The sequence below is a fragment of the Rattus norvegicus genome, chromosome 15 (genome assembly GCF_036323735.1).
Source record: "Rattus norvegicus strain BN/NHsdMcwi chromosome 15, GRCr8, whole genome shotgun sequence".
NCBI lineage: Eukaryota > Metazoa > Chordata > Mammalia > Rodentia > Muridae > Rattus > Rattus norvegicus.
The window spans coordinates 94,733,512-94,748,666 of NC_086033.1; the positions used below are offsets into that span (position 1 = coordinate 94,733,512).

At 35.8% G+C, this 15,155-nt stretch overlaps 1 long non-coding RNA gene across 1 annotated transcript in view; it reads left to right on the forward strand.

Moving 5' to 3' along the window:
- Positions 1–14,954, forward strand: part of LOC108352970 (uncharacterized) — a 121,250-nt gene extending 106,296 nt beyond the window's left edge. The window contains exon 3 of the long non-coding RNA XR_005494269.1: positions 14,230–14,954. This is a non-coding gene — a long non-coding RNA (uncharacterized LOC108352970). The remainder of the gene's footprint in view (positions 1–14,229) is intronic.
- The last annotated feature ends 201 nt before the right edge of the window (positions 14,955–15,155 follow it).

The following is a 15,155-nucleotide window of genomic DNA, read 5'->3' on the forward strand; positions in this document are numbered from 1 at the left end:
ATGGAAGATACAAAGAAAATAATAAAATAATAATGTTAAACACAGCCTGGCCAATTTATCTATGAACTCACATGAAGTCAGCATGCTCAGGACCTGAAAGGATCTTGGCTAGCTTGGGTACCAATACTGAGAAGGTGAGTAGTCCCAATCCCTAACCCAGAAGGAACTCGCAATTAATGACCACTTGCAATTGAAAAATAAATTCCCTTCAAGGGACTTTCACTGAGGAAACAAACCACTTAATGGTAGGCCCAGTGGCTAACAGTAGGGTGTCAACACATAAAGAAAACATCAGTCTTGGAGGATCTGTGTTTCATAATGTGTCAAAACTTACTGTTTTATTTCAGTCTTACAGATTCTTCGATAATGTGTTATGGCTTCAGGAACATTTTTTATGGAATTGCTGTGAGTGGGAGCATGTATATAGCTGTATCTATGTGTGTTTTTTATGTTTTGTCTTTGGCTCTTTTTTCTCCTGTTTGTTTTGTCCTTGTTCTTGTATGTTTCTGTTTTACTTTTTTGTTTTATTTATGTTGATTTTATTACTATTCCTTGGCTATGCATTTGTCTTCTAAAGAGAGGCAGACAGAGTATGGATCTGACAAGAAGTACAACTGAGGAAAGATGTGGAAGGGGCAAATGTAATCATGTACATGTGATTAAAGTGTGCACATATATGAAATTTACCTGACAATATGATTTGTAATAAACTGCATAGTGAAACAACGCATATCTTTAAAATAGAAAGCAAATAAAGAAGCTGATTAAATCTTAATAAATTAAACTCATAAAGTAAAATATATACAAACATTTCATTTTGTAACATTTTACTGAAATGTATTTTTGCTATGATATGTGTTTAAACTGACTTACTAATAAATACATCATTTTTAATAAAATTATTTTATTTCACCTTATTTATATTGTTTAAAGAAACTAAAAATTATATAGACCACACCTCTTCATCCAAATACTAGGGGATTGTAATAAGGAGAGCCGGGAAGTGTCAGAGGAAAGGTAATAGATGAGTAGAGGAACATATTTTTTTTTTGTGCACACAGCAGGATATCTGAAATTATGAACTCACAGACAGTAGTAATAGCGTACATAAAACTTGTGTCCATATCTGACCAAATCCAGATATGGAGAGGAGAGATGTACCCATAGCTCCAGTGAAGTACGTCAACTGATGGTAGAGAAAATGGTCAGTGTTTTCTTTTTTTTTTTTTTTTATGATGAATTGATTTTTTTTTTATTAACTTGAGTATTTCTTATATACATTTCGAGTGTTATTCCCTTTCCCGGTTTCCGGGCAAACATCCCCCTCCCCCCTCCCCTTCCTTATGGGTGTTCCCCTCCCAACCCTCCCCCCATTGCCGCCCTCCCCCCATAGACTAGTTCACTGGGGGTTCAGTCTTAGCAGGACCCAGGGCTTCCCCTTCCACTGGTGCTCTTACTAGGATATTTATTGCTACCTATGGGGACAGAGTCCAGGGTCAGTCCATGTATAGTCTTTAGGTAGTGGCTTAGTCCCTGGAAGCTCTGGTTGCTTGACATTGTTGTACTTTTGGGGTCTCGAGCCCCTTCAAGCTCTTCCAGTTCTTTCTCTGATTCCTTCAATAGGGGACCTATTCTCAGTTCAGTGGTTTGCTGCTGGCATTCGCCTCTGTATTTGCTGTATTCTGGCTGTGTCTCTCAGGAGCGATCTACATCCGGCTCCTGTCGGTCTGCACTTCTTTGCTTCATCCATCTTGTCTAATTGGGTGGCTGTATATGTATGGGCCACATGTGTGAGAAAATGGTCAGTGTTTTCTAAGAGTTTCAACCTTAATAATTCAATTAAACTTCAGTAAAAGACCACGCAGCCAAGAGGATTTGAACAGAACAAATTGACCTTGGTAAAATAAGAGACTAGGGACATAGCTGGGTGGAAAGGAACAAAGGTATATACGGGAAGTGTTGTTGAGGGCCAGGAGCAGGTATGATTGTTTTGTTTGTGTAGACATATGAGCATTTGAGCATGTCTTCTTCCCATGAAGGTCAAGCACGACATCAGATCCCCAGGAATTACAAATAAAATGGCTTTCAGCAACCACATTAGATCTGAGAACTGAAGCAAGGTCCTGTGTGAGAGAAACATGTGTTCTTAACTTCTGAGAGATCATCTCTCCAGTGCTTAATATCATTTATATGATTATACGTGAATAGAGAACTCACATTTGGGTGAAAATGTCAACAATAATTGCAGAAATGTATATCATTGTATTTATACACTACAATTCATTCTCACTTGCTGGATTCCTTACAATTTTACACACACACACACACACACACACACACACACACACACACACGACAGAGAGAGAGACTGAAAACACACACACACACACACACACACACACACACACACACAAACACATACAATCTAAGAACTTCCATGTACAGAATTTTTTATGTCAGATTTTATGTTTTTGTTTCTTTTCTTGTTCTTTTTTATTCATTATCTTCAATCTTTTCTTTACAGTCAAATTCATATCCCCCTCTTGGTCTGTCCTTTGACATTTCCTCATCCCATTTGTCTTCCCTGTCTCCAAGAGGACATTATATGGATATGTGGGTTTAATTTTTAATGGTGTGATTGTATGTTCAGTGAATGCTTAAGGACTAAGATTATCTCTCTTTGGTTTAATTTTACTATTCCTTTAAATTTGTCACTTTCCTTCGTTAATTGAAATAGCTATTTATTAATTTCCCAGGCTAGTTGAGCACATCTCCATACAATTGCTTTTCAGTCGGTGTAGTTCGGTTATTCAAAAGAGTGTAATTCACTGCTTCATTTCTTTCTCACTTTCCTTTTCATTTTAAAATGTGTACGTGCCTTCTTGTTTTAGTATATTATCCACTTTCTATAATGACCAAGGCATTGGATGGCATGGGTTCCACCTGTAACTTCCATGATCCTGACATATTAATGGTCTGCAGCTCATCTAGTCATTATGCTCTGCATATGTGTAGTGATCAATACTCACTATGAAAATCGAATGTTTTGGTATCACTGTAGAGCCTAAACCCAAAAGGACCATTTTTTCACATTATAAGCATGAGCTTGCTTTGCTTATATGAGTATTAACATCAATTAAAATAGATTTCTCCTGTTAAGCATCTCTGAGTTTCGTCACTACTGTTTACGTTGAAAATATAATGTAGTAGCTCTTTGACTAATGGTGATAACCTCTGAGTATTAATAGGTATTACTAAAAAAAATTAAAGCTATGGGGATACTTTCACCAAAAGTGTGTTATAATGTCTGATATGTAGAATCATATTGAAAAGAATTACTTTGATTTTAAATGTAACTACATGGCAGGATATCATTTTATATAAAATAAAACTTCAGGAGTTAATCTCTGGAGGTAATTACTTAATCAAAGTGCAAATACGAGTGTCTCAAAGAAAATTTTCATTCATTATTTTTGTGTTCTTGCAAGCGAACACAAAGCACAAGCGAACACAGGTTGGTATCAGTCTAAACTCTAATCGGTAAGCTAAATATTCGATTTGTAAGAAAAATGATAGTAGGCTGGATAGGTGATTCAATGATTCAAGTGTTTTCTCTACAAGCAAGAGGGCTAGAGCTTTTCAAATTCCATTCTCAGAAGGCAGAAAAGGGGTACCCAAGATATATATGCATAAAAAAGAAAACAATGATACTTCCTATATTAGACATGTTTTATATCTTGTTGAGACACCCTAACTCTACATAATGAACTACAGAAATCTAAGACATGCTGAGAGCAAGAGATAGTCTTTTGTCTAGAGACAATTGCACCAATTGGTTATCCCATATCAAAGAGTCAGCTTGGAAAACATATGTATGAGTGACATTATACACATTGATCTGGTAGCATTTAAAACTGTAAATGTATATACATATAACCATATCATAACTATTATTGAAAAAAGGTCTTAAATTTGAAAACCAGCAGGAATATATGAAAGGGTGGATAGGAAAGGGAAAACAGAAATTATGTAATCATATTATAACCTCAAAATTAAAAGAATTGAATATGAAACTAGGAAAAAACATAAAAACCCACAGAAAAACGTTCCCTCAAACCTTGATTTCTATTTTTCCATACCCCTCCCTTTGTTATTAAAAGACAGAGAGGCAAGAAGGTAGAGTGATAGAATATAAAAGAAAAAAATGTTGGATTGCTTGGATAGGGAAAAATGTCTAAATATATAGGAAAGGAAAAACAGATCCAATTATAATTTTATGCAAATCATTTTGTTAATAAATAAAATAATAGAGTAAATTCATTAAATAAAATTTTAAAATAAACATACAGAGGCCTGATAATTTTCACACTTGAATGGTGTATTATCATATTGCTTTATGTTGATGCACATATTTGTTTTTCATACATGTATGCATTCTTACATGATTTTTGATATGATGTCTATGTTCATTTCTATCCATAACACTGTCAATGCCATCTGTGGTCAATAAGAATAATGAGTTCTTCACTGGGGTCTTGGTGTTGATAAGCTTGTTATTGTACACTTTCTCTTCAGAATATATATATATATATATATATATATCATATCATGTGTAAATTTTAATTGATTAATATTTTTTCTTAGAAACTTCTAAAAAACCTAACAGAAGAAAGATATTCTCTTTAGATAACTCACTTCTTTCACTTACCATCTTTCATTTTATAAATGTTTTAAATTATGATTATCTGTGCTAATCATTAACTTCAGTTATCTGTAACACCTTGTCGTCTGTTAATTATAATGACTATGCTATTACAAAATATCATTGCATTTATTATGCATAATATTGACATGTAGAATCCCTGTAGTTATCATAAAGTAATATCAAGTTAGTTTTTTGTTTGTTCGTTTGTTTTGTTAAGGAGATTTTCCCATAATGAACTAAAAGCTTGCACTTTTGGTCAATTTTGGAGCTTTACTTTTAATAGGTTACTTCTTCTTATAGGCTAACATGAAATCACATGGAGGCTAATAACTTAGTCAGTTTTAACATATCTATCATGATAATTATTTAAATGCATTCATTTCTTCCTATGTCTATTGTTAATGTAGCTCTACTCCTCTAGGCTGAACTAGAAACAAGGGAGTTTATTGCTAATATGTGTCAACTCAGAGTAAATTGTTTGAAAGTCACACACAAAGATTCAGGAAATAGGATTCACAGTCATAGATAAGAGATGCCTGAGTCAGCAGTAAGGTTAGACTTCCTCCAACTCGGTCAGAAAGGATTTGGAAAGGCACTGGTCTTTGACTTCTGATAACCACAGTCATTGCACAATTCATCATGATACCCACACTTGTATCTTTGAAAAATTACAAAATATGATAATAATAATAATAATAATAATTCTGACTGTATATGCTGTATTTGCATATTCATGTGCATACATGTGTTTCTTTATATAAAAAAAAACATGTTCATGGAAACCTGGCTTTTTATCAGAGAAGCCTACTGTTCAACAGTATTTAATTGAAGAACACTTGGCAATACCCAGCTGTGATTATCCAGGAACTACTAGCATATGATCCCTGCCCTGCTTGTTTTTCCTAAACAGTAAACAGCTTTAATCCATGGACTCTGGATGGTGACTTACTTATTTGCCTGTCCCAGCTCTGACCTTGCTCAGAAATCCAGCTTCTTCCCATCTACCACACAGCACATTGCTACCCACAGTGGCAATGCAGGGAAGAAATTTGCTCTGTTGGAACTGCCCTTGTAGAAACTATATATATATAGTTTCATATATATATATATATATATATATAGTACATATACATATACATATACATATACATATATATATATATATGCTTTTCTTAAATGTATTAGTAATTTTAAATATCCTGATATCTTTAAAACACCTCCTGCATCAAATTTTGGCTTGGCTCCTCTTTGTAGGCCAGAGGCAGTGCACTGTAGGATCAATAACACCTAACAGTTGTGCCATCAATAAGCATGACATGTTCTTCATCGGGGTCTTGGTGTCAACCAGCTTGTTACTGGATGCTTATGGGCCAGTTCTCTATTGCATGTTCACTGTTTGATAAAAGAAGAGGACCTAACATTAGTATTCTGCTAAGGGCACACAGTAATAAATGGCTACCTAGGTTGTTATCTTTATAGTCATAGATTAATACATCTCTCAGACGTCTCAAGGGAAACCTCCTTTTGCAGTAGATATCAACTGATACAAAGATGCATAACTGGTCAAAGTGCACAGAATAATAGACGCTGGGATGCTCAGCTCGAAAAGAGCATCCATATCACCAGATCCCCAAGGCTCAGGGATAATTTCAGAAGAGGAAGCAGAAAAATTACGTGTAAGAATCAACCGATGTTTGTAAGTAAATGGTATTTGCCAGACATAACCATGCATAGGCACACATGAATTACCACTGGCTTTGATTGAATGAATGCTTGAATCCCATGGAGGCTGGGGATGGGTTAAAAAGCAGCCAAAATCTCAGAAATGATAGGAGAGAAGTCAGGATGTCTGATCACTACCTACAAAGTTATTGAAAAAGAAGCGCTTACTGTGAGAGAGGCAATCAGGTTTCTCTGGAGATGTGCTACCTGAGAAACTAGCTATTGTACATGATATGTCCTATACACATTTGCATACAGATGACACAGCTGAGTGAATGTCTTCTGTTCTCATTTTTTTGTTGTTTTGCTTATTAAAGGGGAGAAGGAACAATAAGTTGTGTGTTGAAAATGCTAGGTGAGATGGGGTAGGTCCTGGGACATGGCTTTAATCTAAACAAATTAAATGCATGTATACATAGTAAGTAAATGTTTTAAAATAGCTTTAAATGAAATAGTTACATCGACTGATTTCCAAATCCCACGACTTAATGTTCTTTAGAGCAAAATAGATATCATTTGTACATATGTTAACTCACTTTTCTTCATAATCCACCATTTGATTTTTTTTTCCTATTGTGGATAAAGAGGCAATTGACAGGTCTGAATGTATATCACTGTAACGGTATATCAAATCATCATGGCATACGCAAGTGGATAGTATACCTGTGTTTCCTGGGGATCCATGTATAGCTTTTGAGAATTCTTCACATTAATTTCTGTAAGGACTGCAAATATTTGTGATCTCATTACCAGTAAAGGAGCCCTCTCTTATCCCCACAACATCACCAGCATTTGTGGATCAACTCCTTTAGCTGGACTGAAGTCTAAAAAGCTTAAAAATACTTCATTATATTTCATAATAGCCTGAAAGAGTAATATTTTCTATATGCATTCTTTTATGAGGGCAAGAATTGCACTATGTTATTTTGTCCTGTTTTGCTCTAAAAAATGTTGACACAATATATTTTCATCACAATTTCTCTCTCCCAGCACTTCCTAGATTCTTCCCACCTCACTCATACCTCTTTCTCCCTCCCTTCCCCTGACCACCCCCCTTCCTTCATTTTCACTCTCTGGTTCTCACTCACTCACTCTTCCAAAGCACATAAAACAAAAATAAGAGAAAAAATCAATAAAACAAGCAATAAAGAAAAATACATGGAACTGTGTGCCTCTTGCCCATTATTTCAGTGATGTTTAGAATTTAATCTGATTTTATTTTTACTTTTTTACAAATTAAACAGAAGTACAAAATGTCCCCTTATCTTCTTTTCCTCTACTTTATATCTTTCCCAATCTGACACTTGCTTTCTCTCAGATTTATGGCTTCTGTCTTTTCCTTAATTGGTGTGTGTGTGTGTGTGTGTGTGTGTGTGTGTGTGTGTGTGTGTGTAATTTGCCCCACTCTTATTTTCTTTTTCTTTCATTAAGTATCTCACATTGACTAATCTAATTCTCTAGGGCAAATTCTTATCACTATATCTCTCTTTGTTTCTTTCTCCTACAGCCACCATAATATTTTAAGGTGTGTCTGCTTATTTTTCTGTGAATACACTGTCTCAAGCATCAACTATTTTTTATATGACCAACAGAATTCTTCTTGACAATTCTGGCTTTGTCTCAATTTTGTTTGTTTGTTACAATGATATAAAAGAGCTCAACTAAAAGGGACAGGGCATCTATTAAGAACTTCAGAAATTTCATTCCATGATCAGTTGGTCTAGCTTTTTGGGGTTCTGAACAATCTTAGAGTTGAGCAAAGTTATTCACCTCTTGATGACCAAGAAGCAACTAGGAAGAAGTGGCCAGGAATAGGGAAGATGAATGTTATACTGTGGTCTACTTCCTCTTGTTGGACCCCACCTCCCAAAATGTGCTACTGACCAGACACCATGCATTAAAAGCATGAGCATTTTGAAAACATCTTATATCTACAACACTATGCTACTGAAAAACATTTTCTCTAAGCTCTCCTGAATCCCTGAATTCAATTGGCATTTTTTCTTCTTTGAGTCTTTAAGATTTTCATACCTAACTAAATTAAATGTTGTAAGCATCCCTCTCTATTCATATGTAGATATGAGTATGTATGTACATCTAATGCTTTCTTCATCCTTTACTGACTGTCTCCCTTTCCACATTTCCTCATATTTATATTTATTTTTACCATATTATTTTTCTTTTGTATACAAGATTCAAATGATCTGTACAATTTCAATTTGTTCAGCAGACAAACAGTTGGGAAATATTCTTCCACTAATTAGCTTACTAAATTACTTAGCTAGAAATATTTAAATATAGTAAGTGGTTTGATTCAGGATTTTGTATTAAGTTGCTATTTTTTCACAGAGGAGTTTTTAACTTCAATTCAGAGATAATTCTGCTAGAATTCAACCTAAATCAACAGTCTGTTGACATCCAAAACCATATCTAAACTACATAGACTAGATACTTTGTCTATGTCTTTTTTTTTATTAGTGGAGGTATAGAAAATATGAAAATATTTAATTTATTGAAGGTATATACACTTAGTTGATGTTGAATTACTTCATGTAATGGCTAGTTTGGTATGTCAACTTGACACAAGCTGGAGTCTTAACAGAAAAAGGAGCCTCAGTTGTGGAAATGCCTTCATGAGACCCAGCCGTAAGGCATTTTCTCAATTAGTGATCAAGAAAGGAGGATCCAGCCCATTGTGAGTGGTGCCGTCCCTGGGCTGGTGGTCTTGGGTTCTATAAGAGAGAAAGCTGAGCAAGCCAGGAGAAGCAAGCCAGTAAGTGACATCTGTCCATCAGATTCTGCTTCCTGACCTGCTTGAGTTCCAGTCCTGACTTCCTTTGGTGATGAGCATCAACTTGGAAGTGTAAGCAGAATAAACCCTTTCCTCCCCAGCTAGCTTCTAGGTCATGATGTTTGTGAAGGAATAGAAACCTTGACTAAGACACTGCCTTATGTAAGTTTAGTATTTTAAAAATCTGCAAATTAGTTAACTTGACAATTGCATTGGGTAGTGTCAAGAGCAGATTCAAGTTCAGTTGTACTGTTGTACCATAACTTATAATGTTCACTTCTTACATATTGTCATTTCAGATTATTCTGACGGTATGGAACACAATGAAAATAAAGATGAAAAACAACAGTATTTTTTCTGAGAGATTATAGATTGTATATTCTAAGTATTAATTTAATGGCAAAAAATTTTTGAGCACTTTTGAAATGAAATGTAAGATATGGATCTCAATTTAAAACATAACCAAACATTTTTTAATACAAAGGACACTATCATTAGGACAAAATGGCAACCAACAGGTTGGGAAAAGATCTTTAGCTACATCTGGTAGAGGGCTAATATCCAAAACATACAAAGAACTCAAAAAGTTAGACTCCAGAGAGCCAAATAACCCTATTAAAAATGGGGTACACAGCTAAACAAAAAATTCTCCATTGAGGAATATAAAATGGCTGAAAAGGGCCTAAAGAAATGTTCAACACCCTTACTCATCAGGGAAATGCAAATCAAAACAAGCCTGGATTCCATCACACACCAGTCAGAATGGCTGAGATTTAAAATTCAGGTGACAGCAGATGCTGCCAAGGATGCGGAGAAAGAGGAACACTCCTCCATTGTTGGTGGGATTGCAAACTGGTACAACCACTCTGGAAATCAGTCTGGAGGTTCCTCAGAAAATTGGACATTGCACTACCTGAGGACCCAGCTATATCTCTCTTGAGCATAAACCCAAAAGATGCTCCAACATATAACAAAGACACGTGCTCTACTATGTTCATAGCAGCCTTATTTATAATAGCCAGAAGCTGGAAAGAACCCAGATGCTCTTCAACAGAGGAATGGATAGAAAATGTGGTACATCTACACAATGGAATATTACTCAGCTATCAAAAACAACGCCTTTATGAATTCATAGGCAAATTGATGGAACTGGAAAATATCATCCTGAGTGAGGTAACCCAATCACAGAAAAACACACATGGTATGCACTCAGTGATAAGTGGATATTAGCCCAAAAACTCGAATTACCCAAGATAAAATCCACAGACAATATGAAGCTCAAGTAGAAGGACGACCAAAGTGCAGATGCTTTACTCCATCTTAAAAGGAGAAACAAAGTCATTCATAGGAAGAGATTTGGGGACAAAGTTTGGAGCAGAGACTGAAGGAACAGCCATTCAGAGACTGTCCCACATGGGTATACAGCATATATATATATATATATATATATATATATATATATATATATATCCACCAAAACTAGATAAGATTGATGAAGCTAAGAGGTGCGTGCTGACAGGAGCCTGATATAGCTGTCTCCTGAGAACCACAGCCAGAGCATGTCAAATACACAGGTGAAAGCTAGCAGCAAACCACTGAACTGAAAATGTGACCCCCCATTGGAGGAATTAGAGAAAGTTTTTATAGAGCCAAATGGTCTAGCAACCCCATAAGAACAACAATGCCAACCAACCAGAGCTTCCAGGGACTAAACCACTACCCAAAGACTATACATGGACTGACCCTGGGCTCCAGCTGCATTTGTCATTTGTGCAGAGGATGACCTTGTTGAGCACCAATGGAAGGAGAAGCCTTTGATCCTGCTAAGGCTGGACCCCCACCCCGCGTAGATGAATGTCAGGGGAGGAAGGGAAGGGGGATTGCATGGGGAGGGTAACACCCTTACAGAAGAAGGGAAGGGGGATAGGAGAGGGGGCTTTTATCTGGGAAACCAGGAAAGGAAATAACATTTGAAATGCAAATAAAAAATCCAACAAAATAGTGAAAATAAAGTCTTGTAACTCTTCCAAATTTGGATAATGCTATTGTCTCCTACAGATAAAGGGTACTACATTTTTAAAAACAGAAAGTTACAAGATAAAAAGTCTGCTAGATATAAAGAGAGCACAGGAGTCAGATATTTTAAAATAACTATAAATGTGATTGAGAATAAAATCAATATAAAAGTTTTAAATATTCCAAAACTCACTTAGTTTTTTCAACTCTGTCTGGAGAAATTACTTGGGAATGAACTTCAAGCAACTACAAATGACTAGGGAAATTACATCCAAGTGTGATGATTGAATATGTTTTATATGAAGAGTATATAAAACAAACATAGATTTGAAAAATAATGAGATTACCAAACAATCTTCTAAATATGTAAACACAATAAAATAACAACTAATTAACTAATGAATCACAGAGCATGAGGAATAAAATGAGATCATAATATTATAAACAAAGTACTATCGCTTCATTAGAACATAAATATTGGAGAATAAGAACATACATAGTATATTGATATTTTTTGCCCTAGACAGATGCATGAGCATACAATACATATTTCATCATTTCTCATTTAAAAGCTATTTTTCCATGTGTCTTATTGCTATAGCTAAAACTTCACTAAGTATATTGAACAGAATTGAGGAGAGGGGGCATTGCCCCATTACAGAGAATGATGGAAATGTTATTAGTTTTTCTCTATTTAACAAAAGGTCTTTTTTGGAATAGGCTTGAACATATTGCTATGCTTAACAAGATATACTTGTTTTGGACTTGTACCTATTGCTGGTTTTGGTAAAGTATGGCACACATATCCCTATCTATGAACCATCTCTGGGAATAAGTATGAGAGTTCTGCACAAGAGTTAGATAGAGAACTGCATCATGATCCAGTGATACCTCTCTTGACTTCATTGCCAAAGATTACATATACTTTAGATGTACTTGTTCCTTCAAGTTCATTGTTTCTTTATTCACAAAATCCACGAAGTGAAAAGAGGATAGATATGCACTAAGTGCTGAAAGGATATACTTAAGTCTTAGAACATGGAGTAGTCACCTAGAAGCCTTATCTCCTTTAATGGTTTTCCTTTTTTTTTTTTGTATTCCCTTTCCCAGTTTCCTGGACCTAAGCCCCCTATACCATTCCCCTCCCCTTCTTCTATAAGGGTGGCCCCCTCCCCAACCACCCCCCTTCCCGTCTCCTCAGCCTCACTTTCCCATATGCTGTGGTGTCCAGCCTTGGCAGGACTATGGGCTTCTCCTCCCACAGGTGCCCGAAAAGGCCATCCTCTGCTATATATGCAGATGGAGTCTTGGATGTTTCCATGTGTAGTCTTTGGGTATTGGTTTAGTCCCTGGGAGCTCTGGTTGTTTGGGATTATTGTTTTTTTTTTTTCCTCCATCTTTACTAAATTGGGTATTTCTTATTTATACTTCGATTGTTATTCCCTTTCCCGGTTTCCAGGCCAACATCCCCCTAACCCCTTCCCCTCCCCTTCAATATGGGTGTTCCCCTCCTCATCCTCCCCCATTGCCGCCCTCCCCCCAACAATCACATTAACTGGGGTTTCAGTCTTGGCAAGACCAAGGGCTTCCCCTTCCACTGGTGCTCTTACTAGGATATTCATTGCTACCTATGAGGTCAGAGTCCAGGGTCAGTTCATGTATAGTCTTTGGGTAGTGGCTTAGTCCCTGGAAGCTCTGGTTGCTTGGCATTCATTGTTGTTCATATGGGGTCTCAAGCCCCTTCAAGCTCTTCCAGTCCTTTCTCTGATTCCTTCAACGGAGGTCCCGTTCTCAGTTCTGTGGTTTAATGATGGCACTCGCCTGTGTATTTGCCATATTCTGGCTGTGTCTCTCAGGAGAGATCTTCATCCAGTTCCTGTCGGCCTGCACTTCCTTGCTTCATCCATCTTATCTAATTTGGTGGGTGCGTATGTATGGGCCACATGTGGGACAGGCTCTGAATGGGTATTCCTTCAGCCTCTGTTCTAAACTTTGCCTCCCTATTCCCTCCTTTAATGGTTTTCTTAATGCCAGGATGCATTATGCAATACTAGGACAGGAGAATAGAAATCACGTATTTCCCTGCTGTGAGTTTAATAACAACAACAACAATAATGATGTTTCTATCATGAAATATACTCTCTGATACAATACAATGGTAAAAAACGTTAAAAATTATATACATTGCTGGTGTTATTTTCAGGACAAAAATCTGTAATTTGATCAAAGATCTTAAGGCAAGACCTACTGTTATTATTCTGCAGAATGCACTTGGTGTTAAGTTGATTTCTAATGACATATCATTTTAGTCATGAATGATTACATCTCTCAACCGTCATTGGGTAAGTTTCTACTTGTCGTAGATAGTGATCAATACAAAACCCACAACTGACCACAGTTTAATTATATACTAGAGAAATATCAGAGATAAAATTATATATATACCTTGCCATTCCAGAGATAATTTAAAATGGGAGACAGAAGGCATGTAACAGCCAGAGATAATGCATTACTACAAATAAAGAATGTCTTCTGGAAACAGTGACAGCACTTATGGATAGTATCTAGAGTTCATTTTATATCATAAGAAGCTGAAAATACTTACAGTGTAAAAACTTTTACTTGCATCCTCTCTTTCTTTATACTCTGAAACTTTTCCTGAAAAAATTGGATTCTCATGAAAATATATCTTTTGATTCAGACAGAATTAGTTTGATACAAAAATGTATGGGGTATTCTCATTTCCATGCAAATAATGCTCACTCTTCTAGATGGCATTTGTTGTATGAATAGATAATACTTCATACAGATTAAGTTCAGTTAAATTTGGGTAATGAATGGTTCCTACCTTAGGCAGCACTAAGAAGCTGAAAAAGTTGAAAACATTCTATACAGTACTAAGACAGAGGACTCTGAGAGGGAAAGACATGAGGATAGAACAGGGAACTTTTTAAATTTTTCTTAAAAAATATTTATTTATCTATTCACATTACAGCCCAATATCAGCCTCCTGCTTTTTCCAGTCATGACCATTCTATTAAAGTAAACCCACATAAACTAAAGCTAAGAGAAGAGAAAGTGAGGAATATCCTTGGAGACATTGGTTCAGAAGACAACTTCCTGAACAGAACATCAAAGGCTCAGGCACCAAGGTCAACAACTGATAAGTGGGACCTCATGAAACTCAATATTTCTGCAAGGCAGAGGACACCGTTGATAGGACAAAACAACAGGCTACGAATTGGGAAAAGGTCCTCACCAATCCTCAAAAAGTTAGATATCAACAAACTAAGTAAGCCAATTAAAAAATGGGTCACAGTGATAAACAGAATTCTTAACACAGAGAGCTCTTGATTGTTTAAATCTGGATTTGATTTATTCAGAGAAGATGAGAATTTATTGCCTGAAGTTGAATAAAGTCTATTTGCTTCTGACTCCTTGAAACAGTTTTATGTTTTTCTGCCTGGGTTGTACTTCATCCCTGTTCTAAGTAAGGCTGCATCTTGTTGCCTTGGAGTTTTACATATGAAGATAGTATAATTTCCTAGTTTTAGTTGCATAAGGCACATTGCTCATTGAAACTAAGAGTTTCAAACTCTACAGCCATCTAGGACGATAGATATATCCTCAAAGAAATGTGTTTAATTGCACTCTTACTTATAAAAATTATTTTTTATTATTGAATTGAAAACAATATAAAATTGTTCAACCTATCATTATCCTAAATATCTCTGATCTTTATATTATCTATACTTCATTGATATTACATAGAACTATTGTACAGTTAAAACTATTTAGGTACAGTTTTAAAAGGCATTGGTATAATTAATCTTAACAATATTTTTTATACCCTTGCTTCCAAATTCCAACATATCTACGATTACAATTGAATATATTTTGTTAGATATTAATAATTAAAGA